This window comes from Pteropus vampyrus, unplaced genomic scaffold, assembly GCF_000151845.1.
Source record: "Pteropus vampyrus isolate Shadow unplaced genomic scaffold, Pvam_2.0 Scaffold231, whole genome shotgun sequence".
NCBI classification, from domain to species: domain Eukaryota; kingdom Metazoa; phylum Chordata; class Mammalia; order Chiroptera; family Pteropodidae; genus Pteropus; species Pteropus vampyrus.
In genome coordinates this window covers 84669-97121 of record NW_011889012.1, presented here as the reverse complement: position 1 = coordinate 97121, position 12453 = coordinate 84669, and the positions used below count along the sequence as shown (strand labels likewise).

Below are 12453 nucleotides of genomic sequence, written 5' to 3'. Positions count from 1 at the left end.
TTGATTTTTACTGAGAATAAAGATGATGTCACAGCTTTCTTCACGGCACAGTGAAATCTGGGGTCAACGGCCTCAAGAGCTGAAATAACGTACAAGTAACTCATTTTATGAAAAAGTACTGGCAACCTTCCACAGTTGTAGTCAGCAAAATCTGCATTATTTTCATGAGGATTCTACTTCTCCCTAGTGCACTATGAAGCAATCGAAATGGAAAAAATCCACCAAGAAAAATTCCAATATATTTCAAAATAGAACTGCTGGCTTGATTTTTATAAAATAGAAATGATAAAAAATAACCGTGGGTGAGTGAAATGAAACATCTCAATGGCAGGGACCCACTTCATGTCCCTACAGAGAAGGCCCTCGCAGAAGCCCCCGTGCAGTCCCCTCTCTGACGTGAAGAGCCATGAGCCCTTGAAGAGGGACCTCTGTTCATCTTTCATTCCTCAATGCCCAGTACAATGTCTTGAAGACCTCTGAATAAAGTTCAAAGAATTAATAAGTCTCCTAAAATGCTACTACTACCATCACTTAGAAAGTCCAAAACTTCATGCCCTCGTCATCTGACCAAAAGCTGGAAAAGAAATGCTGCCACGAGGAAATTCCCTGCTTTCCAAAACAATCGAACACCCTGTGCAGGAAACAGAGCACATTCAATATTCCAGATTCCCTAGGTCGGTGACATTCTGGCGGTTATGCTGCCAAAGTACATTGTGCTTCAGTCCCCACGGACAATGCTCAGAAGGAACTGAAATAAAGAGTATCTGGATGGTGGCGTCATCTAGCACCCCTAAACACAAGTGGATCGGCAGCACATCCCTTCATCCCTTCCTACGAAAGTGGACACTCAGCCCTAAAGGGACTCCAGCACCACCCTGACCCTCCCTCCCTCCCTGCCTGAAGCTCTGTACAGCGAACTGGATTAACGGTATCATCTGGGAACGAGACTGGCCTGTTAACTAAAATATTCTCAAACCTTGGAAAGCATGGCTTAACCACAAAGTTCTTGCTAAACTGTAAACGTGTACGGCTGCAACGGACAAAAATATCTCTCAGAGCTTAGATTTATTTTTTATTTTTTTTAAAGGTAGGAGTAGCTAACAAACAGGGCTCTCCATTGCCCTTCTGTGCCTTTCCCTCTTAAGTCTGCTTCTCCCTCATCTACACACTGGAGAAGAAGGGAAGGAAAGGAAAACACACCCTGAGAGCAAACCCATGTACCGTAAGTGTCCAAAAGTTCTCTCGGCACGGCCCCACGACCAGGCCCCACGACCAGGCCCCACGACCACACGGGCAGTCACGCAAGGTGATTATTGTTACTATCTCTGTTTCAACACATTAGAAAAATGAGTTCAGCGAATTTCACCAACTTAATCCAGGGCCACATTTTTTGAGTGGCGGAACTGGGCTTGCATCCTGACACTACATCCCTAATACCCAGCACTATATCAATAACTGACAACTGACTCACTCCAGTAAGAATAAAACTCCTAATGCATTTGTATTTTTACAGCTTTACTTTTACATATTCACATGTCGTAAAATTCACCCATTTAAAATATACAATTCAGTGGTTTTAGTATATTCAGAGATGTGTAATCATCATCACAATCTAATTTTATAACATTTTCAACACCCAAGAAGAAACTCCAAACTCTGCAGCAGGCGCCGCCCCCCCACTCCCGCCCTCCCCTCTCCTCCAGCCTCTTTCTCTGGCTTCTTTCCCTCAGCACAGCATTTTGCAAGTTCGTCCATGTGTAGCCGTGCACCAGCACTTCACTCATTATCATCATCGAACGCCATCTCACTGTATGGGTGCACTACATTTCGTTTGCTCATTCATGGGCTGATGGACATCTGGGTTGTTTGCACTTTTTAGATATGAAAAATAGCGTAAGAACATTCACGTGCAGCTTCTGTGTGGACGTATGTTTTCATTCAGCTTTCACATTTTCAAAGTGTTTTCACAACATCCTCTCCTTTCCATCTTATGGCTGCTTCATTCTGTGATAGAGAAGACTGAAGCGAGGAGCAGTCAAGCGACTTTATCACCCATTGCTGGGGAGCCCGAGGCGAACCTGCCATAAATCCCCGCCTGCTAGCTGAAGACTTGTACATTCCATAACACCACACGGCTCTGTCTCCTCCGCAAAGAATTTCAAGCAATAGTGTGCATGCAGATGAGGAAAACCGGTTTTTTTAGGTAATGGGCTCCCTAATTCATTCGCAATCAATCAACCCATAAGGCGAATTTAAACTAAGCCTCTCGGAGTAAGAGAATGGGAGAATAAAGTGTTTGGGACAGAACACTCTAAAGGTCCCTCCCAAGCGATGGCCTCCTTGCCCCATGAAAGCATTTAAAGCTGCAATTCCAGGGTGCTCCAAAGGTACCCATGGAGTCAACGTCTACTGTGTCCTGTCTGAGGGTAGCCCAGTCCAGGCAGAAGTCGTCTGCAGGTGCCTGCCAGCTCTGTCCCCTAATGTCAGGTCAGCTCCACACTCCCAGGCCCCTGAAGCTCCCACAGCCTCAACACTCAGCTAATTTGTTCAGATGTAAGTGACGGTATTTGGGAGGCATATGTTGCTATGGTCAACTGTATAATTTCCCAACCTCCTAGCACAGTTCCTAGGCTTATATTTCTGGTAATGAAATTCAGAAATATGGTTAATAACTATATTAGTAACACATAACATCCATTAACTGACAACTTACTAGGTACCTTTCATGCACTTAATTCATTTAAACCTCACGATAACTGTGTAAAATAGGTACTATTGCTACATCTGTGTTACATGCAAACACTTATATGGGGAAAACTTACAGTTGGTGGGAGTACAAACCGGTGTAACTTCTTGGAAACAGCTATATAAACTGAAAGTACAAATATCCTTGGAGTAGGCAATTTCATTTCTGAGAATATATCTACAGACATACTTCATAGTGCCCAAAGACAGAAATGCAAGAGTATTAACTGAAACAGTTTGTAACAGTAAAAACCTGGAAGCAAATATTCATCAGTATAGCAAAGATGAAAGTATACCTGTAAAATGAAATAGCTGACACTGATAAAAGAATAAAACAGACGTACGTGTGCTGACAGTGAGCATCTCCAAGTGTATTAAGGGGGGAACACAGTGAGTAGCATTGTGAGTAACAATCTGTTTTTTAAAGGAGATATATGTATACACCATTCTGGTTGTGTGCCCTCCAGCAAGTTACTTAACCTCTCACAGTTTCCTCATCTGCAAAATAGGGTAACAACAATACTTCCCACATGCCGCTCAATAAAAACTACCTGCGGCTGTTACTGTAACTTAATGATTCTTTAATTACGACGCTACTAATAACAATGATTTTGTCTTTATTAGATGGAATCCACACACACAAACACACACACGAAATCAATTTCAAACGTATAGTGCCCAGTGCCGGGCCTTAGGCAGGTACAGGAGGAATCTGAGGCAAACGCCATCCGCTCTGCTTCCTCATCTAGCTCACAGCCCCTGAGAGTGTTCTGTCCCAGACGCCCAGCCCAGAAGGCCTGCCCAACAAGAGACCACGTACAGTGAGATGTGTCTCCACTGCCCAAATGCTTTCCCCGAGATACACACATATTTGATTTCTGGGCAGACATCGCCTTGGAGAAGCCTAGCTCACTCCCCCATCTAAAACATGCTGCCATCATGCTCTAGTCCCCTGTCCGGCCTCCACAGTCTTCACAGCAGCTAGTACTACCTGACGATGTAGTAGTATTTCTTTATTACCTAGCTCCTGTTCTAGAATATAACTTTCCAAGAGACGGAGAATGTGTCTCATTCCCTGTTCCGTCCATTGTGCCTAGAACAGTACCTAGCAGATACCAGGTGTTCAGTCAACAATATGTGAAGAGACGGAAATGAAATGCAAGTTAATAAAAGCTGTAAAATAGAAAATATGCTTGCAAAATAACATTTTTTAAAACTACTACTGTCATTGTGTCCTGGCAGAGTACGGTCTCAAGATACTGTTCAGCTAAAAGTCAAGATAACTGTCCTACAAATTCTAGTCCTATTGCATTTAAAATGCCCCTTTTTACCTATGTGGCATAAACTCATATAAAGCCTTGCCAAAATATGCTCAACACTTTTAAGCTAACAGGTATAAGAAACAGCGTTATACGCTGGTCATAACAAGTGTTTAAAAAGGTACTTGTGCAGTAAATAAAGCTCAAAGGGCAAAATGAATTAGACTTGCTCCCCCTGCATTCCTTCAAGCTCCAGTTTCCTGGACATAGGTCAGAACAAGCATTAACTATTAAACACTTTTGTTAAAGTTTAATATTATGCTATGTTAAGATTCTTAACTATTTTAAGGACTCATGTGATAGCTAGCAGACACTGAACTAGGAGCGTAGCATATTTAATTTACAAACCAAATCTCAGATTCAGTTTTTAAAACATTAGAAGATAAGGAATTCGAAAAAGACATCCCTTCTACTAGCCAAAATAACCTGCTAAACCACGAGGAAAATAAACACAAAACAATATACAGGATTTCCAGGTAAGTGGGGTCTTTTTAGTGACTTTAGACTCTCAAGGAAGCTAGGAATTTATATAAAAAGAAAATGCTGCCATTCATCATCTCCAACACATGAAAAAAATTTGAAGTCCTGTTGCTAATGTAACAGAACAAAGTTCAAAAATATTTATAGGAACAAATAACAATTCAAAATCCAACATGTAAAATTTACAGTGTCTGGCAACCAATAAAAAATTACTCATCTACAGCCATGCTACTTTGAATAAGCCCGTTCCCATCTGATCTCGGAAGCGAAGCAGAGTCGAAGCAGAGTCGGGCCTGGCTAGTACTTGGATGGGAGACCACCTAGGAAGACCAGGTGCTGTAGGCGTAAAAAATAAAAAATAAGGGATTGTAAACTGACAAGGTCCTTGCAATCTGTGAGATCAACCAAAAGTTGCCTCGCCTGAAAAAAAAAAAACTACTCAGCGAGCAAAGAAGCAGGAAAATATGACCCATATTGAGGCGATAAATCAATCAAAACCAACCCAAAACTAAGAGAAGTTAATATTAGTGGACAAGGACATTAAAGCAGCACAACTGTACTCCTTACGTTCAGAATCTTAGAGAGATGGAAAACATAAATAAGATACAAACTGAACGTCTTAAGATGAAAGTTACAAGGTAAATATAAAAAAATTACACTGAACAAGACTAAGGGAAAACACTGCAGAAGATTCGTGAATAAAAAGTATCCAAAATGCAACAGAAAAGACAAATAAATGAACACAGCATCACTGTGCTGTGGGACAACTTTAACCAGTCTAACAGGCATGGAATCGCAGTCCTTAAAGGAGAGGACAAGGAAGAGGAACAGGAAAAAAATGTGAAAAATAATGGCCAAAATTTTCCCAAATCTGATGAATACTACAAACCGACAGATCCGAGAAAGAAGCTCAAAGAACTCCTGAGCACAAGAAACACGAACACAAAGGCACCGCAAACTGCTCAAAATCAGAGCTAGAGAAAATCGCAGAAGCAGCCCGGGGAAAAGGACGCGCTGCGCAGAGGAACAAAGATTAAGCAAGGCGGCCAATTTCTCGTAGGAAATGATGCCAGCAAGAAGACGGCGAAGCGACGCTTCCTAAGTAAAACTAGGTTGTAGCTCCAAGATATTGAGTTCCAAATCTTTTGGCACAAATCTTTAATTCTGTGTAGCAAACTCTGTGGCAAAGGCACCTATGAACTGCAAGCATTACATTTTCTCCAACATTACCTCGTGTTGCTACATTAGATATAATATATCTAGCAGCTGCTTTTTTACATGTTTTACACCGAAAAGGTATGAGATAAACAATGGCCAGGGGTGCATTTCAAAGAAATTAATGCACCATTAGTAACTATTCCTTTCTCCTTTTCTGCCCCAAGTATCTTCTAAATATGTGATATAATAAATCACACACTTGAGCAGCAACTATCACTTAATAAAGTACCTTTCATTTAACCTTCATACGAACTCTCTGAAGTGGCTGAGGAAGGTATTATCGTATCTACTGCACCAGGAAACTGAAGTTCCGAAAAAGGACAGTGATTTGCCCAAGGATGTGAGGCAGAGGAAGTGGCGGAGGTGAAAGCAGGAAAGGGGCTTGTCATTTCTCAGGTTCCTCCTGAGCCAGGCATTACGCTAAAGAGATTCACTTGGCAAAGAAAGTTACACAGCTGGGTCTAACTCCAAGTAGCTCTTTCTATTAAATTACAACTGAAATATGTTAAACTGAAGGAAAAACAAAATATAAAAACTCATTCTGGAATAGAACTAGAATACAGTTGAAAATTCCACTCAAAGAAAAGCAAAGCAAATTTCTTGATGAAAAGAAAGAATGGTCTTTATTTAATTTATTATAATCACAAAGCCCCCAACAATCACCCTACAACCAATACAACGTAACACTTCAGAGCACTGTTTCTTCACACAGTTCCTTGACTTAGAACAAAACATGATGCAACAAAACAAAGTCCGCTAGCAGACAGCCAATTCGGTCCAGGAGGCAGATGTCTAATTTAACCTAATGATAAAATTTAGACTCTTTGGGCAGAAATCAGCAAATGATGCCCCGTGCCCTGCCCCACCAAGCCAAATCCAGCCCCGTACCTGTTTTTGTAAGGGCCACAAACTAAGACTGGGTAGTTAAGAGCACCACTCTGGGGTCAGACGCCCTTGGTCTGAATCCTAGCCCCACCGCCTCCTAACTGTGCGACCTTGCAATCACCTAAAGTCTCTTCTTTCTTTTCCATTTGAAAAAGAAGATTAACAGTATCTACTTAATAGGACTGATGTAAGATATCATGAGATAATACATAAAAGCACAATGCCTAGCACATAGCAAATATTTAAAAAGATGAAAACCGAAGTTTGCAAACTGGAATTTAGAAATTCTATTTTGCCAATTAAAAGCATATCCCTATTTTTCAACAATCATTTCAACACAGAGGGACAAATCCCTAAGGAAAGTCCAGAAGCATGTAACCATGACACAGGCACCCAATGTGGGGAGTAACCCCACCTTCCCAGAATGGTGGTCCTGAGTCCACCACAACACTGGTTAATGGGGGGGCCACTGTTCTAAAAGCAAGGTCATAGAACAGTGGTTCTTAACCAGGGAAGTGACATGATCTAGTCATGTCACTCTTTCTAGCAAGAACAGAGAGGAGCCAGCTTAAACAGTGGATAAATCTGGTCTCTGCCTTTGTGGAGTACCATTCTTGTGGAAGAGAAGACAAGAGTAAACAGATAAAGAAGTCATTAAAGTTGAGGAACACAAGAAGTATCTGAGTTAGGGAATAGAAAATCTACCGTAAGGGGCAGTTAGGGAGGCCTCTTTAAGGGACATTTACGCAGAGGTGTGAAAGATGAGAAGGACGCTGGCCATGCAGGGCAGTGTAAAAGCATTCGTTCTAGGCGAAGGGATCAACATGCAATTCTCTAAATCAGAAAAGAGCTAGGCCAGGAAGACTACAGTAAATACAGCATAAACGAGAACGTGGAGTAGTGGTAGAAAGCGAGCTTGGAGATCATGGTAAGAAGTTTGGGTTTTGTTCTAAGTATAATGGGGAGTCACTGGGGCATTTCGTTTTTGTAAAACTTGTGAAGTTTGTAAAATTACTTATTTTATTCTGAATGCATAATCCAGTTACATGAATCAAAATTCAAAAGGTATATAAGGTTAATACAGTGAAAAGCAAATCTCCTTCCCACCTCGTCCAACATGTACACTGTTCCTTAGAGGCAATCACTTTATCAGTCTTTAAAAGGTTTTAGCAAGACAGAACGTGACCTAATTTATATTTAATGTAAGCCGCCCTGGCTGACAGGTGGAGAATAGGTAGAAAGGACTCATGGAGACCAGCTGGAGGCTGCTGTGACCCAGGCGACGAGAGTGGAGAGGGAACCGAAGGGCTGATTCAAGATGCGTCCCGAAAACAAAACTGACAAAACAGACGTTAGTTAGCAAGACAGCACCGACGACGAGAGCTCCCGGCACTGTTTCTCACACACTTAGAATCCACAGGTCTAAATTTTAGACTTTAAAGCTTCAATAGTCAGCGTTCAGTGGGAGAACAATGGGTAACAACAGAAAACTAAAATGTGATGTTAACAATCTGACTGATGATGAACTTTTGTGTCAACATAATTTAGATGATTTTATCTCAGAAATGGCATTTCTGAAACCAACCCAAAACTGTATTACTGCAGTAGAGGGGCTGAAATGGCAGCTGTTTAAAAAAGAAAAGAAAAGAACAGAAAAATTAGAACCGAAGTCTTTAACACCTGGGCTGTCAACTACCCCATAACAGAGGAGGCTAACGCCTTCTCAACAGAACAGAATCCTGGAGTATGACATCGCACCTATATAAAGTACTTCCTTCCATTCGGATAACAAAATGCACCAGAAAATTCTCAATGAATCATAGAATAAGGAAAAAAAATGCCATTAAGGGACAAGAGTTTGGAGTTGAATGTTCATTAAAAAGTAGTCACATCTTCTTAAATAAAGTACGGCACAACCGCATAGAGGAGCGCTGGGCAGCTGAGAGAAGGCATGAGAACTATGTCTGTCCTACACACCCACGGGTGCCAGATGTGACGTGAAAAAAAGAACAGTGGGACCAGGGAAATGCACATCAGAACTACAGCGCGATACCACCTTACATTAGGATGGCTACTGCAGCTACTACCAAAAAACAGAAAACAAGTGTTGGAAAAGATGTGAAGAAACTGGTAACTCTGCTCTCTTGGTGGGAATGTAAAATGGCACAGTCGCTATATAAAACAGTATGGCGGTTACTCGAAATTTTTAAATTGAATTACCATATGATCCAGCAATTTTACTTCTGAATATGTACCCAAAAGAATTTAAAGCAGGATCTCAAACACGTACGTTCATAGCAGCACTATTCACAATAGCTGAAACATGGCAGTGTCCGTCAGCAGACGAATGGATAAGCACGATGTGGTATATATACACAATGGAATATTATTCGGCCACAGAAAGAAAATCCTGACACGTGCTACAACATGGATGAAACTTGAGGACATTATGCAAAGTGAAATAAGCCAGTCACAAAAAGAAAAATACTGTACGACTCCACTCACATAAGGTACGTAGTAGTCAGAATCAGAGACAGAAAGTGCAATGGTGGGTGCCAGGGGCTGGGAGGAGGGAAGAACAGGGAGTTACTGCTTAATGGAGACGGAGTTTCAGCTTTACAAGAAAAGAGCTATGAGGATGGAGGAGTTGTGCGTATGGAGGTGGTGATGGCTGCACGACAATGTAAATGTATTTAATACCACTAAACTGTATACCTACGAATGGTTAAAATGTTAAATTTTATGAAAAAAAAATTTTAAATAGCATGGTGAAAAAACATGTATAGCATACTAAGACTATAACCATAAAATTAACAATTAAAAAAGTTAGGCATCCTACCGAATGGGAGAAAACATTTGCAAATCATATATTTTTTAAGGGATTAATATCCAAAATATACAAAGAACTCATACAACTCAGTACAAAACAAACAAACAAACAATCCAATTAAGAAGTGGGCAGAAGATCTGAACAGGCATTTCTACAGACATACAGATAGCTAACAGGGACGTGAAAAGGTGCTCAATACAGATGTGTACAGAGCAGGATAAAACGATGAGTAATTAGAATCGAGATGTTTGTCTTAGAAGAAAAAAGATATAGTCATAAGACCAAGAAGGTTAAATAGAACTCTTGCTTTACAAGAAAAAAATCAGTAACCCATGATCTGTGCACTAGAAAGACCTGGAAACAATGATCACCCTTGTAGCAAGACTGTGGTTACTAAATACTATTTTTCATTAAAAGAAACAAAGGTCCTTGTAGAAATGGATGATTCCAGGGCAGGGACAGAAAATGTCCAAGATGAACGTGCTGCTGTTTGTCACAGCAGAAAGAAGAGCAGTCAAAGACTACTGGAGTTGTGTCTAAAGGACTTAGGAGCCAATTTAAACAGATTACTATTGGACAAAGATGGGACAATCTGAGCATCAAATAAAGACAGTATCTACAGTGGATTGAACCATAACAAATATATTTAAATCTATGAGTTTGCAATGATACAAACACATATACACAACTCACTCGCTATTTCTATAGGATACCAACTGATTATTTTGAAAACTAGAAAATAATGAAGAGAAATTAAGCATTTATCCTGCCTTTCTTGAAGGAGCTATTAACTCAAGATAACGGAAATATGGAGGGGCAATTTCTCTTTAGAGAAGTATTCCAACTAATAAATGAAGTTACAGAATTAAAATATCCACATTTTCACTGCCTAACAAAATAATGACTCTAAGCATTAAGCATCAAAGGTTGCTAACAAGAAAACTATTAATCCTTATCTATACCTGCTATGAAGTCTTCTTGCCAAAAATAAATCAACCCTGAATCTGATTATACCTTCAGATCTAACTAAATTAGATTAAATTTACAGTAAATTCTGTGTAAGCTACACTACAGAATAAAATCCAGACGGTGTATAACTCCACAGGACAAACCATCAAGTTTCAGCAACAAATAAGTTAGAGAGAGATCAAAAGATGGAGGGAGAACCTATATATTAAAACAAGTCACAATGTATGAATAGCATTTGGATCTTGATTCAAAACTTAAAAAAAAGTGAGATAATCAAGAAAATTTTAACACTGGTTCAATATCTGAAGGTAATAAGCAATTCTGTGACAGTGGTATTTGTGTTTACCTTTTAAAAAAGATGTATGTAGATATACATACTAAAATATTTAACAGGTAAAAGGATATGACGTCTCGGATTGGGAGTACAGATAAAAGAAGATTAGCTATGAGTTAATAACTGTCGAAACTGGATGAGAGTAAATAGCGGCTAATATACTATATGCGTGAGACAAATTAAACATGTAAAAATGAATAAAATCAATTTAAACTAAATTTCACATAATAAAAATGTCTTTAAAATTAACTATCAAACTATTAAAAATTCGAGACAATTGAGAGAATTTTAACACTAATTAGGTGTTTCATTTTTGTAGTCCTTTCAAGAATGTTATAAAGCATATCAATATTTACTTTTGACTCAATACAATGACTACGTGAAATAACTAAAAACTAACAATCATCCAAAGAGACAACTTTTACAGTAAAATCAATAAAAAGAAACAAGACCAAACAAAACATAATCAGTATCCAATAACACCAAAGAGTTAAAGGAGAAAATGGGCAGCCATATAAATTATATTTTAGAGAGGAAATTATCCCACCTTTTGGAGACGGGTAGCATTTAGATTCATGTCATTCAGTGAGCCTCTCTAACTAAAACCTAAACACAAGTCAAGCACTAAAACAAATCATACCATCTGCCCTGCTGTAAACCACATCAAAACTACGAAAAGCAGTTCTGACTGCCAAAACCATCCACTTCCTTAAAAAACAACTTTACCTCTAGTTTTCCCCAATAGTCAGACTCAAAGAGTTAGATTCAGATTTTGGATTTTTAACAATAGTGTACAAATCGCTTTCATTTGCATAATTTGCATAATTAAAGACTCCGGTTTTTACGAATCTACCTTCATACAACTAATTCACCGTCTCGGCCTGGTATGCCCTCCCCTCTCTGGTGTGAACTACTCATCCACTGCGCCTCGTTTTCATTGGGGGCCTCTACGAACGCGTCTTGCAAAAGAGACAGAGTTGACATTTCAGCAGCCTATTTCCCACTCCCATTAAGATTTCAAACGATTTTTCACATGGGAAAAAAAAAAAACCTTTCTGTAATAACGTACCAGCATTATATACGACTACAACTGTGTTTCTGGTCTTTGCAGATTCAACTGCTTTATTTCATTTGGGCATAAAATCGCACTACCGGCAGTTTCGGATTAAGCAAAATATTTATTTTAAGGCAGCGACGCACGAAGAGAACACAAATCACCCACAAAATATCTTGAGCCGTGAATTACAAGAGCAAAAATAAAAGTGTTAAAGGCCAAAAAAACAGAAACATCATATTCAAAAAATAAAACCCCCCGCTTGACCTTAAACAGAGCCGAGCGTTCGCCCAGCTTCCTTCTCACTTCTCAGACGCGTGTCATCGCACCTGTCATTTTCACTTGATCTCAGAGGCTCTCTGACACCCCCCGCCCCGAAAGCGGGAGAGAAAGGAGCGAAGATGGCCAACGGCCCCCTCCAATGAGGTCCAGGACACCCTATCCCGGCCCGGGACGGCTCTGGCTTTTCCCTCCCACCACGAGCTGCCGTCCTTAACCGAGGGCCGACTGCATGATGCCGGCGCCGTGTCGGTCCGCGCAGCGCTCGGGGCCCGGGCCGAGTCTGCCAACGTGCGCGCCGGAGCCCGCCCCCGCCGGACCAGCTGGCAGCTGGCCCAGG

The 12453-nt window shown here is 40.4% G+C and overlaps 1 long non-coding RNA gene and 1 pseudogene across 1 annotated transcript; one reads left to right on the top strand and one right to left on the bottom strand.

Annotated features, from left to right (window-relative positions):
- On the bottom strand, window positions 1-12093 carry LOC111728828. Its single transcript, XR_002775969.1, has 3 exons — window positions 11850-12093; window positions 5992-8272; window positions 1-79 (listed from the first exon to the last, which is right to left on the bottom strand). It is a non-coding gene; the product is annotated as an uncharacterized LOC111728828 (long non-coding RNA).
- On the top strand, window positions 4760-4889 carry LOC111728836 (annotated as a pseudogene).
- Window positions 12094-12453: the final 360 nt, after the last annotated feature.